The 16,403-nt window shown below is 39.1% G+C and overlaps 1 pseudogene; it reads left to right on the plus strand.

Moving 5' to 3' along the window:
• Positions 1–16,403, plus strand: part of LOC136677606 (adhesion G protein-coupled receptor E3-like) — a 48,866-nt pseudogene that overhangs the window by 17,514 nt on the left and 14,949 nt on the right.

A 16,403-nucleotide genomic window follows, 5' to 3' on the forward strand; every position in this document is an offset into this window, starting at 1 on the left:
CAGCAGTAAACAGAAATAAATTTAATTTAGAAAGCAGAGCAGGTTTTTGGCTCAGGTTTTGTCAAATATTTTGTAACATAATTAAATAACCCCTAGTTTAGTAAGAGTAATCTGTACCACTTCACAATAAGACTACACCTTTTATAAATGGTTTACAATCTGATATTAACGGTTATTAATTAGGTTGTAAACACATTACAAGTCATTAATTATCATGTATAACACATAAATAGATAGATCAGTGACAGGTTGTTTGCCAGATAGTGAACCCACATCCATCTGCATTGTTAAATCACAGACCTTGCCAAATACCAACCTCACTTTGTATTCTCCATCAGTCAACATTAAGCCTGTCAACTTCATCGGATGTTTATTCATAAGTTTAACGATTTATCAACCAACTTTAATCCATTACCCACTGATAGATGATATCTTTAGACATTGATGACAATGTGATGCACCTTAACATATGAAATGACTAAATTCACATTCACATTGGCTTATTATTTACATTAAATATACATTTAATATAAAAATGTACATACATTTTTTATTGCCTGACACTTTCACTATTATGCAAAAAGCGGCCACTGTTATGCTTCCTATCTCTGTGTTAAAATTATTATTAATGATAATTAAGGTGTTTATTGCACTGTTATTAATTAGACTGTAAACAGCTGTCTAAATCTTATATAAACCTTTGTCTGTGTAGTTATGTTTTAAAGTGGTACTGAGTTATCTTGAGCAGTTCACATTGTGTAAATTAGTAGAAAAAAAATATACCTATTTATCATTTGCGTATATTTTGTTTCACCAAAAGCTGATCCCTGCAACAACTACACGTCTCTGGATCAACCCTGGAGAGGCACCAATTCAACTGGACTGCACATCTGTGATCAGTCCTTCACCTGGAACGGCTGGTACCGGCTGCTGTATTACGGGATGAGTGTCCGTATGCCAGAGAGCTGTGTTAATAGATGGACATGTGGCACTGATGCTCCTCTGTGGCTGAACAGCCCTCACCCTCAGATCATAGATGGAATAGTCACTCGTGGGGTCTGTGGGAGTTGGATTAACTGCTGTGAATGGTCTCTGTCAATTCAAGTCAAAGCCTGTCCAGGAAACTATTACGTTTATGAGTTTGTCAGTCCAAGCGTCTGTAATGAAGCTGTGCAGGTGCTGTGCTTGTCTTTTAAATGGTTTGTCTGTGTTTTCCAGCAGTAGTTTTAAAAAGATTATTAGATTTCCATGTTTGTTTAACATGTTTTGTCCTTTCTCAGATGTGAACACCATTACTCCAAACACCACCAACAGCACCGTCTCATCTACAAACACCAGTAAGTTACTAATGACATGTTCAACACTTTTCTTTACATAAATATTTCTGGCTTTCAAAAATTTTTCGTAAAGTGATTTTATAACTTCAATTTTAAGAGATTATCAGTAATAACCCAAAATACAAATGCACTCTTTCTGTGTTTCTCTGCGTGTCCAGCAGAGGTCTCCTTCCGCTGAGTAATACTCCTTTTGCATTAAACCTTACAGTCAAGCCCCCTGCACTTCATCTTCCCCCAGTCAGCCTCATCATTACAGACTCCTCCACTCTGTGTGGCTGTTTACTGAGTGTGTAACTGCTCTGTAAAGCTCTTTTTTGTCTGTTTAATTGGACCCTGATTTAGGATCTTACCCTTCTGCTCTACTACTTTTTGACCTGCATTTTTTACTTAAATTTTTTGCTTTACATTTTGTTGTTTTTTGTCTTTCTGCAAATGGACATATCCCAATATGAGTCTCAGACGTTCTGCCCACAAGTTGATGTAGAGTCTGATACTTTCAGTGCACAAATCTGTACTCAGTGTCAGGATTCTGCCAGTTGCATTCTGATTGGCTCTTTGTACATCTACGTATAAGCACTTCCTTTTGTCCTGGCTCTTACTGGTCCGACATGAATCATAAAGACTCTTTCTACACATCAAGCCAAAACAGCAGACTTGTGATTGGTCCTTTTGCTCATCAGTTGAATTTCTTTTCCTGTAGCAGGCGGTTCTTGGACACTTTAAGTGGTGAAAGGCACCAGACTCTCCCTAGAGACTCTGGCAGTGTGAGACTAGGGGAACAGTAAAACATGATGTTTATTAACTACAAACCAGATTCCAAAAAAGTTGAGACACTAAACAAATTGTGAATAAAATCTGAATGCAATGATGTGGAGATGGCAAATGTCAATATTTTATTCATAATAGAACATAGATGACAGATCAAAAGTTTAATCTGAGTAAATGTAACATTTTAAAAGAAAAATATGTTGATTCAAATTTCACAGTGTCAACAAATCCCAAAAAAGTTGGGACTAGTAGCAATAAGTGGCTGGAAAAAGGAAATTGAGCATATAACGAACAGCTGGAAGACCAATTAACACTAATTAGGTCAATTTACAAGATGATTGGGTATAAAAAGAGCTTCTCAGAGTGTCAGTGTCTCTCTGAAGCCAAGATGGTAAGAGGATCACCAATTCCACCATTGTTGCGCAGAAAGTGCAGCAATACCAGAATGGTGTTACCCAGCGTGAAATAGCAAAGACTTTTAAGTTATCATCATCAACCGTGAATAACATCATCAAAAGATTCAGAGAACCTGGAACAATTGCTGTGCATAAGGGTCAAGGCCGTAAAACTGTACTGGATGCTCATGATCTCCGGGCCCTTAAACGTCACTGCACCTCAAACAGGAATGCCACTGTCAAGGAAATAACAGAATGGGCTCAGGAATACTTCCAGAAAGCATTGTCAGTGAATACAATCCAGCATGCCATTCAACGTTGCCAGCTGAAACTCTACAGTGCAAAGAGGAAGCCATTTCTAAGCAAGCTCCACAAGCTCAGATGTTTACACTGGGCCAGGGGTCTTTTAAAATGGAGTGTGGCAAAATGGAAGACTGTTCTGTGGTCAGATGAGTCACGATTTGAAGTTAAAATGATACATTCTCTCAGTTTAAACTTTTGATCTGTGATTTGTGTTCTATTCTGAATATAATATTAGATGTTGGCAACTCCACATCATTGCATTCAATTTTTATTCACAATTTGTTTAGTGTCCCAACTTTTTTGGAATCCGGTTAGTATTAGACTAGGCCTGTAGGTGACACAATATATCATTTACAAGTATTTCTTACGTACAGTACATGTATTTTTCATGTCCATCCAAGTGAAATTTACTTACGCTAAATCACAGCTTAGGAATTACTCTATTAAAGAAACTGGTAGGATATCACATAGTTCCAGCTGAAAAACATTATAGAATGACTGTTTAATGCAAAGGGTGGGTTGTTAACAATACAGGGAGGGTTTTAAAAGTCCATATACTCATTAAATACATAAAAACATATCTTTACCTTTAATATCTTTATCTGAGAACATGTCCACAAGTGCTGGACTTGAACACTGTTCATGTCAGAGTGAGGGAAGCTGGGTTTGGCTATTCTTTCTGGACTTCACGTGTGGCCAGAGATCAGAATTATTTTGGGTACCCATAGCTACCCAAGCTATTTAATTTTTATGCGCGCTATTTTCTGAGACAATTTTTACTTTAGCTCAGATCGGATAGACACATTCCATATACATTTATATACGTACACACTAAGGACTGAAAACATTGTGAAGGTAATTGAAGTATCTTTCTCTGCCATTTCAAGGGAGTGAGTTGAAGTTCACTAATACTTTTTGTTGTTGAGCACGTTTGATGTATATCAAAGATCACTATGCAGTTTTTTGTTTGTTAGTTAGTTTTTTGTGTACTATTTGTGTTTTGTTTATTACTGAAGTGAAGAGCATAGAGGAAAATATTTTACCATATAAGCAGATTTGCAGTTCAAGGAAATATTTATTTCTGAAAATGCGATAGTATACCACTATCAGAAGCATCCAAATAAATACTTTCTATAAAATCTTTACTTTACTTGTATTTCTTCACTGGGTTAATGGCTGCTAGCAGTCTGTAAGTGTTTAATCTCTTACTGGCAGCTGGAAGCACCAGTCATTGGCAGCTTCCAGTCAGTCAGTGCCAGTCACCTGTTGGTCACCTGTAACTGGTTAGTCATTTTATTTTCATATTATTTATTTTATTCGACAAAGTGAATTAATTTAATGAACACTCCAAAAAAGCCCTGATCTCCACCCCATTTTAATTACTTTGGGATGTACTGGAGAGGACTTTATGGAGTAGTTCAAAGATTTTGTCATCAATATAAGATCTCATTCATCAATTAACACAAATCAATGTTACAACATGTTGTTGAAACTAATTATGTGTTAGTGCCTGGTCCAATATTTATTCAGTGGATGGCGCCGAGGATGGCAGCCACGGTGACGAGCTCCTCCGTGTTATGTTTGTTTTTGTTAATTAATGTTGTCTATTGTACCTCAAACTTGGTCAGCTGGAACAGAGAACAGTTATTAACCGCCAGGGACAACATTTCTCCTGATTTTATGCCGGAATTTATTCAAAAACCTTCAGAGTGTGTGGAAATCTTTACAACGGCCGCGCTGACGCTGCTCGGCCTCGCAAGGAGACGCTCGAGGCGCAGACGCGCGGGTGTGCTCGTGCGTCTCAGGCGGCGCGGGCCTCGCACACCTCTACCATCATTATTCCTCTCCAACCTCCGATCTCTCAGCAACAAAACTGAGGAACTACTCCTGCTCCACCGGACCAACAAGGACTTCTCCTCTGCTTCTGCCCTCTGCTTCACGGAGACCTGGCTGAACGAGCTGATCCCGGACAGTGCGCTGGACGTACCGGGCTTCCAGCTACTGAGAGCGGACAGAGACGTGGAACGTAGCGGGAAGAGTAGGGGAGGAGGAATCTGCTTCTACATCAACGAGCGCTGGTGTAGAGACACTACAGTATTGTTAACATCATGCTCTCCTCATCTGGAGTCTCTCTTCATTAACTGTCAGCCGTTTTACTCTCCCAGAGAATTCAGCTCCTTCATTCTGGCCGGCGTGTACATTAGGCCGAGCGCGTGCACCAGCGACGCGCAGAGACAACTGGCCGAACAGATAATGGAACTAGAGAGAGACCATCCAGACTCGCTGCTGATCATTCTGGGGGACTTTAACAGCGCTAACCTCACGAAGGAGATGCCCAAATACAGGCAACATATCGCGTGCGCTACACGTGAAGGCAACACACTAGACAAATGCTACACAAGCATCAAGAATGCCTATCGCGCTGTTGCGCGCGCCGCTCTCGGGCTCTCCGATCACAGCCCCGTTCACCTCATTCCCACGTACCGGCAGAAACTCAAAACCAACAAGCCGGCCATTACAACAGTGAAGAGGTGGACCAGTGGAGATATAGAGAAGCTGCAGGGCTGCTTCGAATCCACAAACTGGGCTGTGTTTGAGGAGGCGACAGACGGACTGGACGAATACACAGACGCTGTGACGTCATATATAAGCTTCTGTGAAGACAGCTGTATTTCAACTAGAACACGTGTTAAACACAGTAACAGCAAACCCTGGTTTTCTATAGAACTGAAACAGCTTAGGCGAGAGAAGGAGGCCGCATTCAGGAGTGGAGACAGAGCTATCTACAAAAAAGCCAAGTACAGATTGGAGAAAGGGGTTAAAGCAGCGAAAAGAAAGTTCTCAGAGCAGCTGAATAACCACATCACAGCTAACGACCCATCGTCAGCCTGGAACAGTCTTCAGCTTCTCACTGGCTACAAGGTGAGAAATACCCCCCTCCACCTGAACGACCGTCAGCTCACCAACGACCTGAATGAGTTCTTCTGCAGATTTCAAACAATAGACAATCAGCAGACTCTCTCACCCCATCATCAACCCCCCTCCTCCCCCACACTGGCTCTCACACCTCCACCCCCAGCTTGTCTCACCATCAGCCTGCAGGACGTCCACAGACTCTTCAGCAGACAGAAGGTGAAGAAAGCCCCGGGACCTGATTCAGTTTCTCCATCCATCCTAAAACACTGCTGTGACCAACTAGCACCAGTCTTCACCAGCATCTTCAACAGATCACTGGAGCTCCGTTGTGTTCCAGCCTGCTTCAAGACCTCCACCATCATTCCAGTCCCCAAGAAATCCACCATCACTGGATTTAATGATTACAGACCTGTCGCCCTGACATCTGTGGTCATGAAGGTCTTTGAACGCCTGGTCTTAGCCCACCTAAAGACCATTACAGACCCCCTGCTGGACCCCCTGCAGTTTGCATATAGAGCAAACAGATCTGTTGATGATGTGGTCAACCTAACTCTCCACTTCATCCTTCAGCATCTAGACAGCTCTGGAACCTACGCTCGGGTTCTGTTTGTTGACTTTAGCTCGGCTTTCAACACCGTTGTGCCGCAGCTACTTCAAAGCAAACTGTCCCAGCTGTCAGTGCCGGACTCCATGTGTCAGTGGATTGCAAACTTCCTCACAGACAGAAGACAGTATGTGCGGCTTGGGAAACACACCTCAGACCTTCGAACACTCAGTACTGGAGTTCCACAAGGGTGTGTTCTTTCACCCCTTCTCTTCAGCCTTTACACCAACGACTGTGTCTCCAAGGAACCAGCTGTAAAGCTCCTGAAGTTTGCAGATGATTCCACTCTGGTGGGCCTCATAGCCAATAGTGATGAGTCTGCTTACAGAAAGGAGGTTGGTCAGCTGGTGTCCTGGTGCAGTGACAACCACTTGCTGCTGAACACAGACAAGACTGTAGAGATGGTGGTGGATTTCCGACGCAACCCACCCCCTGTATCCCCCCTCTACATCAAGGGCACCGCAGTTTCCACGGTAGAGTCACTCAAGTTCCTGGGCACCACCATATCCAGGGACCTGAAGTGGGAGAGGAACACCGTCTCCATCACCAAGAAAGCTCAGCAGAGAATGTTCTTCTTGAGACAGCTCAAGAAATTTGACCTGCCACAGACCCTGATGATCCAGTTCTACACAGCGATCATCGAGTCCATCATCACCTCATCCATAACCACCTGGTTTGGTTCCTCTACCTCACAAGAAAGAGCCAGGCTCCAGCGCATCATCAGATCAGCAGAGAAGATCATTGGATGTAACCTGCCAACGCTTCAGGAGATCCACACCAGCAGGGTGAGGAAACGCGCTCGCAAAATTATGCTTGACCCCTCACATCCTGGACATCACCTCTTCCAGACTCTCCCTTCTGGTAGAAGACTAAGGATCATCAAAAGCAGCACAACACGACATGCTAACAGCTTCTTTCCCAGAGCTGTAGCTCTCCTCAACCACAGTGAACACCTCTGAGTCTCCAAACCACTGAACTAAACCGACTGGACTTAACTGCACTGAACAGGACACTTTACTCACTTGCACTATGCTATTTTGCACAGCTGTACAGAAGTTCTATTTCTGTAACTTCTACAACAACATATAATATAACCTACTTTAGGAATATCTGGAAACATTTATATTCATACGCATATCTGTACAGTATAGATTTTATATTTTATGTTGTCTAATTTATGTCTTAACGCTCTTTTTTTCCAGTACTTAACTGTATTTTTTTAGTCTATTTATTGTTTATTGTACCTCTTTTAAAGTTTTGTTAACAGTCTGTGTACGTGTTACATGTCATACATGTGTTGCTGTCACCAAGACAAATTCCTAGTATGTCTAACATACCTGGCGAAATAAAGAGATTCTGATTCTGATTCTGATTTATTTTGGCCAGACAATGTGCATTCTGCAACACAATAAATAATTGTTCAAATCACCTGGAAATTAAACATATAAATGTTCCAATTTAGAGTTTTGAATTAGTAAAATAAGTAAAATGTGTTACAGTTGATCACTTTGGATTTTTAAACAAATATTTACATAAGACAAAACAATATTAAGAGACGCAATATGAGGAAATACTGATTTCCTGAATAAAACAAAAAAGGCTAATTGGCCTATTTTGAATATAAAACTGCTTTAAATTAGAATTATAAAAATGTGAACTTTTGAAAAATAAAAATATTTAAATGAATAACTCTTCATCATTGTTTTTCACCAAGCTCAGTCTTCTGTTGAAGGAAGTGCCCAAAGCCAACTGAAATTAACACATATATAAACACTGCATTATTTGTTTATGGAGCAAAATGTAAATGATGCATATTGTATATTCTTGCTGTTGTTTATAGAAATGAACATCAACACAAAGCTGCACATGAAACAAAAATAATTTTTTTTCTTTTTAATATACATTTCTAGAGATACTCCGCAATAAATTGTTTAATTATTTTTCTGTGAAAAAAAAACAACTTCTCTACAGACAATAGTTTAAATAATTTTTTTTGTAAGTGCACAAATTTCATTCAATATTTAGGTTTTTTTGACCAGTAGTATGTTGTATAAATGTGACAAGGTTTTTGCTTTTGTAGTTCATCTGTCACTTACTTTCAGTTTGAATATTAATTAAACATGTTATTTAACAAGGTGGTGCAACAGGTAGCATCAGTCTCATGCTTCTTTTCTCCCATAGGCAAAACACACGTTGGTTGACTGGTTATCGTCTGAGTGAACAGGTGTACGTGTGTGTGAGAGACAGTGACTGGGTGAATGTGTGAAACTGCTCACTGTTGTGAGTGTCAGGGTGAGTGTTTCAAACTCTGTGTGAATGTGTGATGCCCTGTGATGGACTGGCATTTTATCTAGAGTATGTTTTTGCTTTGACCCCAGTGATTCGGGATATAGACTCTGGATTCAACGCAACACAGAACAAGATATTGCAGTTAAACTTTATTACTTAAGTGTTTTTTTTTTTTTTTGCTAAATCTCCCAACACAATTCATTAAATTTACTCATCTCCACTTCACTAACTATGAGACTGCTAGCCTCAATTGCCTGGAGGACTGTTGAATTAAGTCAGTTGATTTAAAGGGGTAAAAATATTTATGCAGTCACTTGTATATTTTTAATTAAATGACAATACATTGCAAAAATCTGTTTTCATTTTGAAGGTGTTTGTTTTTTGTTTTCTTTTTTCTTGCTAAACTATGGCACATTTTATTTAACATAAAATACATATACAAAATAAAATGAAAGTAGAAAATATCACAGGTTTTTAGGCACTGTACATAAAAGACTATATTGTACAAAACACTAAATTATGAATGCTATAACGTCAATATTCAACTGCAATATTAAAGACATATGTTATGTTTGATGTCTTTACTGAAGTATTTACTGACTACCAGCTGAACTTTTCACTTCCTACAAAAAAGTAAAAAAAATAGAGTGAACCTTAATTTAAAAATAATTCTTAATGTATTTAGTAATTCCAATCATCTCATTGACAAGAAAAACTTATTGAAAGTCTGTGTAAAGAAATAGAGAATCTGAATTACTGAAGAGGGAAAAGAAAAAGAAGGATCACCTTATTTAACTTTTTTTTAAGTTGTTTCTCTGTATTTAACCCATCCATTGCACTATTGAGCAATTTTTCATACACTGGGGCATTAAACACACATATGCACACACAGAGTTTGAGGGTTATATGCTCAGCTGAAGTGCACTTCTGCCGTGGGTGTGTTTTTCCTGCCTGTCCTGGGAATTGAACAGGGTTAGGGTTCAATTATGCAATAAAACACTTGAGGGTTGTGCTATTATCTCACTTTACAGCATGAACCTAGAGCGTAGTATTGTGAATATACCACCGTTTGTTTTGCCATTTATTATTAGGTATTAGGATAAAGAATACATTCATCAACTCAGTTCCACTTCATGGCACATTCCTTGGTGGAGAACTCTAAATTTTAAACTAGTTCCATTCAGTTTTTATTTCTTTACACCAGTTCTGATGAGAATCAAGCCTGTGTTATTCAGAGCTGTTCTCTGTCTAAATCAGGACAGAACCAGAGTCAGAGAGAAATGGATAGTAATACAGAGTCAAAAAAATGTTGATATTCCAATTGTTTACAGCGTGTTCAGATCATAGTGATTTGTCATACACGATAAGAAGTTCTAAGTTAAAAAGTGTATATTGGAGTATGGCTCCATCACCGTGATGTTCATCTGGTGAACAAGGGCAGTGGAGGAAAAATATATGCCACTACTTGCACTGAACACAACAAATAAAACCACACAGGGCTAGCATTTTGCTGTTATTATTTTACTATTTTCATTAGTTTTACAATCAGAATGCAGAAAACAGGTCCTCTGTGCCACAATTCTTAACTCTTTAAGTGAATGGAAACTGAACTGGTTTCATGTTGGATATAAAAATGTTTGTGATGGCGTTGTTGCTAAGTTGACTGTTTAATAATAACAATGTGCAATTATTTGTCATAAAACGACCTGTGTCTTCTGCATTTAACCCTTCTGTGGCGGTGAACACACACACACACACACAAGTACATTAGGGCCTGTGAACACACACCCATAGTGGGGGGCATCCATCCACGGCACCCGGGGAGCAGTTGTGGGTTCAGTGCCTTGCTCAAGGGCACTTCAGTCATGGATGTTCCTGCCCGTCTTTGGGATTGAACAATTGACCTCCCAGTACTAAGCCCAATCTCTAACTATTAGGCTACAGCTGCCGTTAAGAGCTTCTGTCAGAGCACGAATTTCATGCAGTAATAGCACTCCTGGAACGTCTCTCAGCCAGTCACTTTGGTATCAGGACTGTGAGATAATTAGGATTTAGGAATAAAGCTTGCTTCTCTATTACTACAGCCACGACTGCCCCTCCCTACTGGCTTCTCTGGGTTCAACAGGGTTCTCCATCTGTCAAGCCTCAATGAAGAGTAAAATAATATGATTATTATTTAAGATAATCTGTCCTGACCATCAATGAGGCTACTCAGGTAACCAGAAAAATAGATTTGTTTGTTTGTTCTCCAGAAAGGTCAACAAGCTGTATCTATTTGCATAAGCAAAAGCATACCAGCAGCTACATTCAGGAACAGAGGTCCATGTGTTGTTCCTACAACCAGGAGCTCATGTGTTCAATGATACTTTAGACATCCTGAACCAGGAGTCCAAGAGATCACAACAACTCAGTGTACAACCCACTACAATAAATGTAATTAATTATTTGAGTGTATTTTTTACTTATTCACCCTCAATATTTAATATAAAAAAACATATAGAATCTGGAAAATGAAAGTACCACCAATTAGAAATCTTGTGCAATATGAAGATTTTATCGTCCTCACACACATTTTCACCTTGATTTTACACACCCATCCTGCGAATCATGGTCATACAGATCACTGCAAAAGCCTCTGAAGGCTGTGTTATGATCTCCAAGTGTCGGTCGGTCATGTCTACACACTCTAGCATTCTGTGGTAAGACTGACCAAGTTAGATTAGGTGTACAAATACGGTTCAATATTTCAGGTGGCTTGTGGCACCTTCATAATTTTAGGTCAAATTAAAAATCTAAAGGATTCGAAAATTTTGAAAACCATATACTTGACCGGTCTGAGCTCAATTGTTGTGTACCATGATTTGTCTGATGATTTGACAAGCCTGGCTGACCCATTTACAGATATAAATATTCATCACAGAACAATTTCCTCTTAAAAAACACATCCACCCAAGGGTGAATTCATATTTTCACATCCATGTGGTTTGTTTATGGTGCAGATGATTTGTTGCCTGTTAAGCACAAAATCCCCAGGTTCCAGTAGAAGAATATGATGCAAATAAATTACATTTAACCAGAACCTGGAACAGGCAGTAGGCAAATATTAAACCTGCTGCCTGAAGATACGGATATCTTCCTTTCCTCAGTTATTGAAAATTAATAGGAATATAATGAATCTTTTGACATGTGAGTACTGCTTTGATTTCTTTGTAAGCGTAGCAGAAAAAACATCACTAAAAAATTCACAGATGTGAGCAGGCATCTGTTTTCAGCTTGTTTCTAGGTTGTTTTAATTCTGCTTGCTTAGAAGAATTGATCCTGTTACTTTTTTTTTCAAAACTGAGACTTGTATTTTTATTTTTCTAAGTAATATTTATGTCTGTATTGTATTTCTATGTAAAAAGAAAGTTATGGTCATGGAATATCTCACAGAAAGTTGACCTGACTACCTTTAGCAAACTACAGCCTCACTGCTAAAATCAAAGCCAGGGGCTGAAGTTCTCAGTGATGTGGAAATTTACAAATATGTTTGAGATTATTTTTAAAAAATATATTTTTATTTAGCAACAACTCTGAGGGGAGTGTAGCAAATGTATTTGTATCACATTTGTACCCGATATACCTCATATGTATATTACCCATATAGAAAAGTTAAAAAAACAAAAAAAAACAAAAAAAAAACATATGATCTTTATGTATGTTTACCTATAATCAGACAAATGTCATATATACATGAACAACATATATGAATTTAATACCGATCATCCAAATAATGTATGTCGTACATGAATGAATAACATTGTGTTATTCATTCTGGTGTGTCCAGAGCCTACCTGGAATCATTGGGCGCAAGGCAGGAATACACCCTGGAGGCCCCAGTCCTTCACAGGGAAACACACAAACACACTCACACATATAGACACTTTTGAGTCGCCAATCCACCCACCAACGTGTGTCCCTGGACCATGGGAGGAAACCAGAGCACCCGGAGGAAACCCACGCAGACACAGGGAGAACACACCAAACTCCTCACAGACACACAATCATGTATCTTCATTGGCTACACTGTAAATGTGATGTAACATAAATTTAAAAAAAATCATAAAATATTCTAAAAGTGCTTTTATGATCTGACACAAACTTTATTCTAAGACTTTGGCCACTTTTACCATTGATGTAAATCAGTGAGGGTTAATTAATTACATTTATTAATTACATTTTTTCAACCTTTAAAATTTTAATTTTTATACCTTATGTCACATAGAAAGGTAGTGTATAAATGAATATAAAATCAGTGTGTATTTAAACCAGATTGTGTTTTGGAACATCTCAGGCTATGAGCTGACAACAAACTATATATTAGCATTTACTGCCTTTACTTTTTATTTATATTTTAACTGTGCAAATTAAAATAGTGCGCCTGCCCCCAAAAAATATTACACTTAATTAATAAAAATGGCCTGAGAAATAGCAGTTTCACAGATGCATGAGATTTTTTTAAGAGTATTGTATGAAATTATTGATAAACATTTAAAATATAATGTGTGATACCAAATACTCTAATTACCTAAGATGCCTCCATGATGTAGGACATGTGAAACTGGACCTCACTGGTGGCTTTTAAAGGAGTACTATATAAGAAATGCCTTTTTTCTGTCTCCTGAGCTCCCTCTACCTGTTCCTGAGTGTAATTCACATTTATGGGTTCTGTCTTGAAAATAAGTCTCTCTCACATACACACATCCCTCTCCAGACAAGCACTCACACACAGACCTTCTGAGCAGAGAAATACTGCAATGATAATGACTTTGTGCAGTTATCTAGCAAAACAGCTGCTTTTGTGTTAATGTTATAGTGTTATTGTTACACATACCCCTCAGGAGCCAATGGCATTGTCTCCACAATGTACCAAAGTGGAGAGCATAGGAAACAGAGGGGTGAGTGTTTAGGCAGTTGCTCGTGTCCTTGCCGTGTATGGGTTAGTCTTTCCTCTGGACTGAGAAAGTGCACTTACCTCACCGTGCATTTTGTGTGTTGCAAGCCTCTTTCGACAAGTACAATCCGCCATCCGATTGTACTCTGAGTTGTTGTGTGAATCATTCCATGCATCCCGTAACACAGAGGCAAACACGACAATATTCACATCAGTTGCAAATGGCTCTCTGGACTTTAACACAGTCAGGGCTTGTGTGAGTGTGTATGTGCAATATTTTAATCCACCAATGTGCAATATCATGTACATTTAGTTGTAAATATCGCTCCCACTCTCTCTTTGTCCTCCTTGCTCACTCTGCCGTAATGTCTGTACCAGGAACACAGAGTTAGATTCTTCTTGTAGCGGGGTAAACACCCATGAGCTATGTGCTGTACAGTGTTATGCATTTCTTGTGAAAGATCTACGCTCCATGGTTCTGAAGTTTCATTGCCATGTATTTTAGAGTAGGCCCAGGAGCTGTTAGCAGGGCACTATTCTCCCAATTACAGGTCGGAGGGGCCTCTCAATATTATTCTGAAGCTGTCATTTTTTATTAAGCCGCTTCACTTGATAAATCCATGAAATATATCTTGCAAAAATACACATTTTCTTTTAGCAGATAGAAAAAAAAAGAAAGAAATCTTGCTACATTACCACAACTTTGCCATGCTGAAATAATTGCTATTGGCTGTCTCACCACGCTGCTATTGGTTAATCTGGCTGTCATTCAGGAAACTGGCCAATGAGAAATGAGCCCGCCTCTCAGCGGTCAGGTTTGAAAAGTCCCTCTGTTTACATGTGTCTCTCTCCCTGCCGTTACTCGACCGGTCTAAGTGTTTATTACCTGGATTATTTCATATCCGTCCGTCCAGTTTTTTATTTGAGCGAACTGTGCGATGTCACCAGAGATATAAACCTGGAATATGGACAAAGGACGAGTTAGTCTCCCAGTAAAATCAGGAAACCAGGTAAGTTAAGAAAAGATTTCCTTGTAATTTTCTGTAGCAAGTTAACCTAATTATATGCTTTGTGTTCATGTAAAATATTAAAAGTACTTTATTTTCGTAATAGCTGGAATGAAGCCATAAAGTTGTAAAAGCTTCAGGAGAATAATTATGTACATGCTGTCTCTACGTAAACACCTGTGTATTGTTTATTCGGCTTATTCATGTGTGTGTCAAGATGAGATAGTAAAATGTGTTAAAGTTGTCAGCTAATTTAAAGCTTTAAATTAAGATAAAACTGGGGAAGAAAAGAAGCTTTGGAATAATCAAAGTGACCGAGAAAATGGTCATAACAAGTATGGTCATATAGACAGACCAGACACTCTTTAATTAACTAAGGGACTAAGTTCAAGTCTCCTCTCAGCAATCACCTTGTCCTCTGGTATTAGGCTGTGAGCTGATACTCTTAATGATAACTGATAGCATTAATCTGCTGTAAATTGTTCTAATCAACAGTTGCGTTGAAAAAAATAGTCTTGGTTTTAAGATAGCTGAACCTCAACTTCAGTAAAATAAAACTGTATTAGTAAATTAATAACATCTTACTACCTTTCTTGCCATGAATGTGGCCCTAGGCAGATATGACGTTAAATACAAACTGCATACTTACTGGCACCCTTTGTGGGGCTTGAACGTCTCAGATCAGCCAATGTAGTGGAACCATGTGAAAATATCTGAAAATTAGGCAGCTGCCCTCAGTTTTGTAGCGAGCGAGAATTTAAACCTTAATCTAGTCATCTGGGTGCATTGTGTGAGTGGGTAAGGATATTATTTATAAGTTCTTTCCTCACTCTGCTACCTATCAGCACATATTGATCCCAGACCTGCTAGTGTTCTGACAGAAATTCCATCAAATGGATCATGGTTTTCTGTGACTGATTTTGCCGACACTTTTCAGCGTTCTTTGAGGTGAGATTGGTGTGACATTATCCTGTGTTGGGGAGTGCCACAAATATTTCTTATTCTGATACACGCTTTGTGAATAAATCATCTCACATCTTTCTGAAATTTGAGCTAAGGACACACTGAGAACTGCGACACTGATAGATTAAGTGTAAAAGAAGATGATGATGATGATCAACAGCAGTCAGGTGGGGCTGTGGAAAGAACAAATCACCCCAACAAGCAAAAGTTTGAGAATTTTGTCAAATACAAAAGAAGTCTGACCATGAGGTGGTCACAGGATTAACCATGCAACTAACTCCTACTTTTACGGGCTCCAGTCCACTGTTCATATTGTTGGAAGACGACTAAACCAGACTTCACATCTAATCACAGCAGAAGAGTTTCTGGAGAAAGACCAAGGGGGTCTGGACAGTAAGGAGAATTCTGAATTGGGAGAGAGCTGAGCAAAGTTGCAGATATTACCCCTGTGTCATCTGTTCTAATCAATGAGTTGTCTTTTAAGAAGAGGTACAGTATGCGCATCCTAGCACTTCATAGTATTGTCACAAGTGTCCAGATCTTGCAGCAGGAGCAGAAGTCCAGCAGAAACCGATGTCCAATGAAATAGTACCCAGCTCATGGGCTTCGGGCTCACCTGAACCTCTGGGACAAAACCTCAGTCGTTTGAGAGGGTCGTCAAAGTATTGGTGGGAATATAATATAAGAATGGTTCATATTCTGTGTGTGCTCATAGATCCACCTGACTAATTAGGTTTATATTATTAATATTATAGCATATACATATTAGTGACTAAGAGTTCTAACAGTTCTACCTCAAAAACTGAAGAATTTCAGATTTTAAAGTGTATAACAACTAAGAACTGGACAGTGTGCTCTGATTTAAAAAATGATTCATTGTAGTAATTA

The sequence above is a fragment of the Hoplias malabaricus genome, chromosome 2, assembly GCF_029633855.1.
Source record: "Hoplias malabaricus isolate fHopMal1 chromosome 2, fHopMal1.hap1, whole genome shotgun sequence".
Lineage (NCBI taxonomy): Eukaryota > Metazoa > Chordata > Actinopteri > Characiformes > Erythrinidae > Hoplias > Hoplias malabaricus.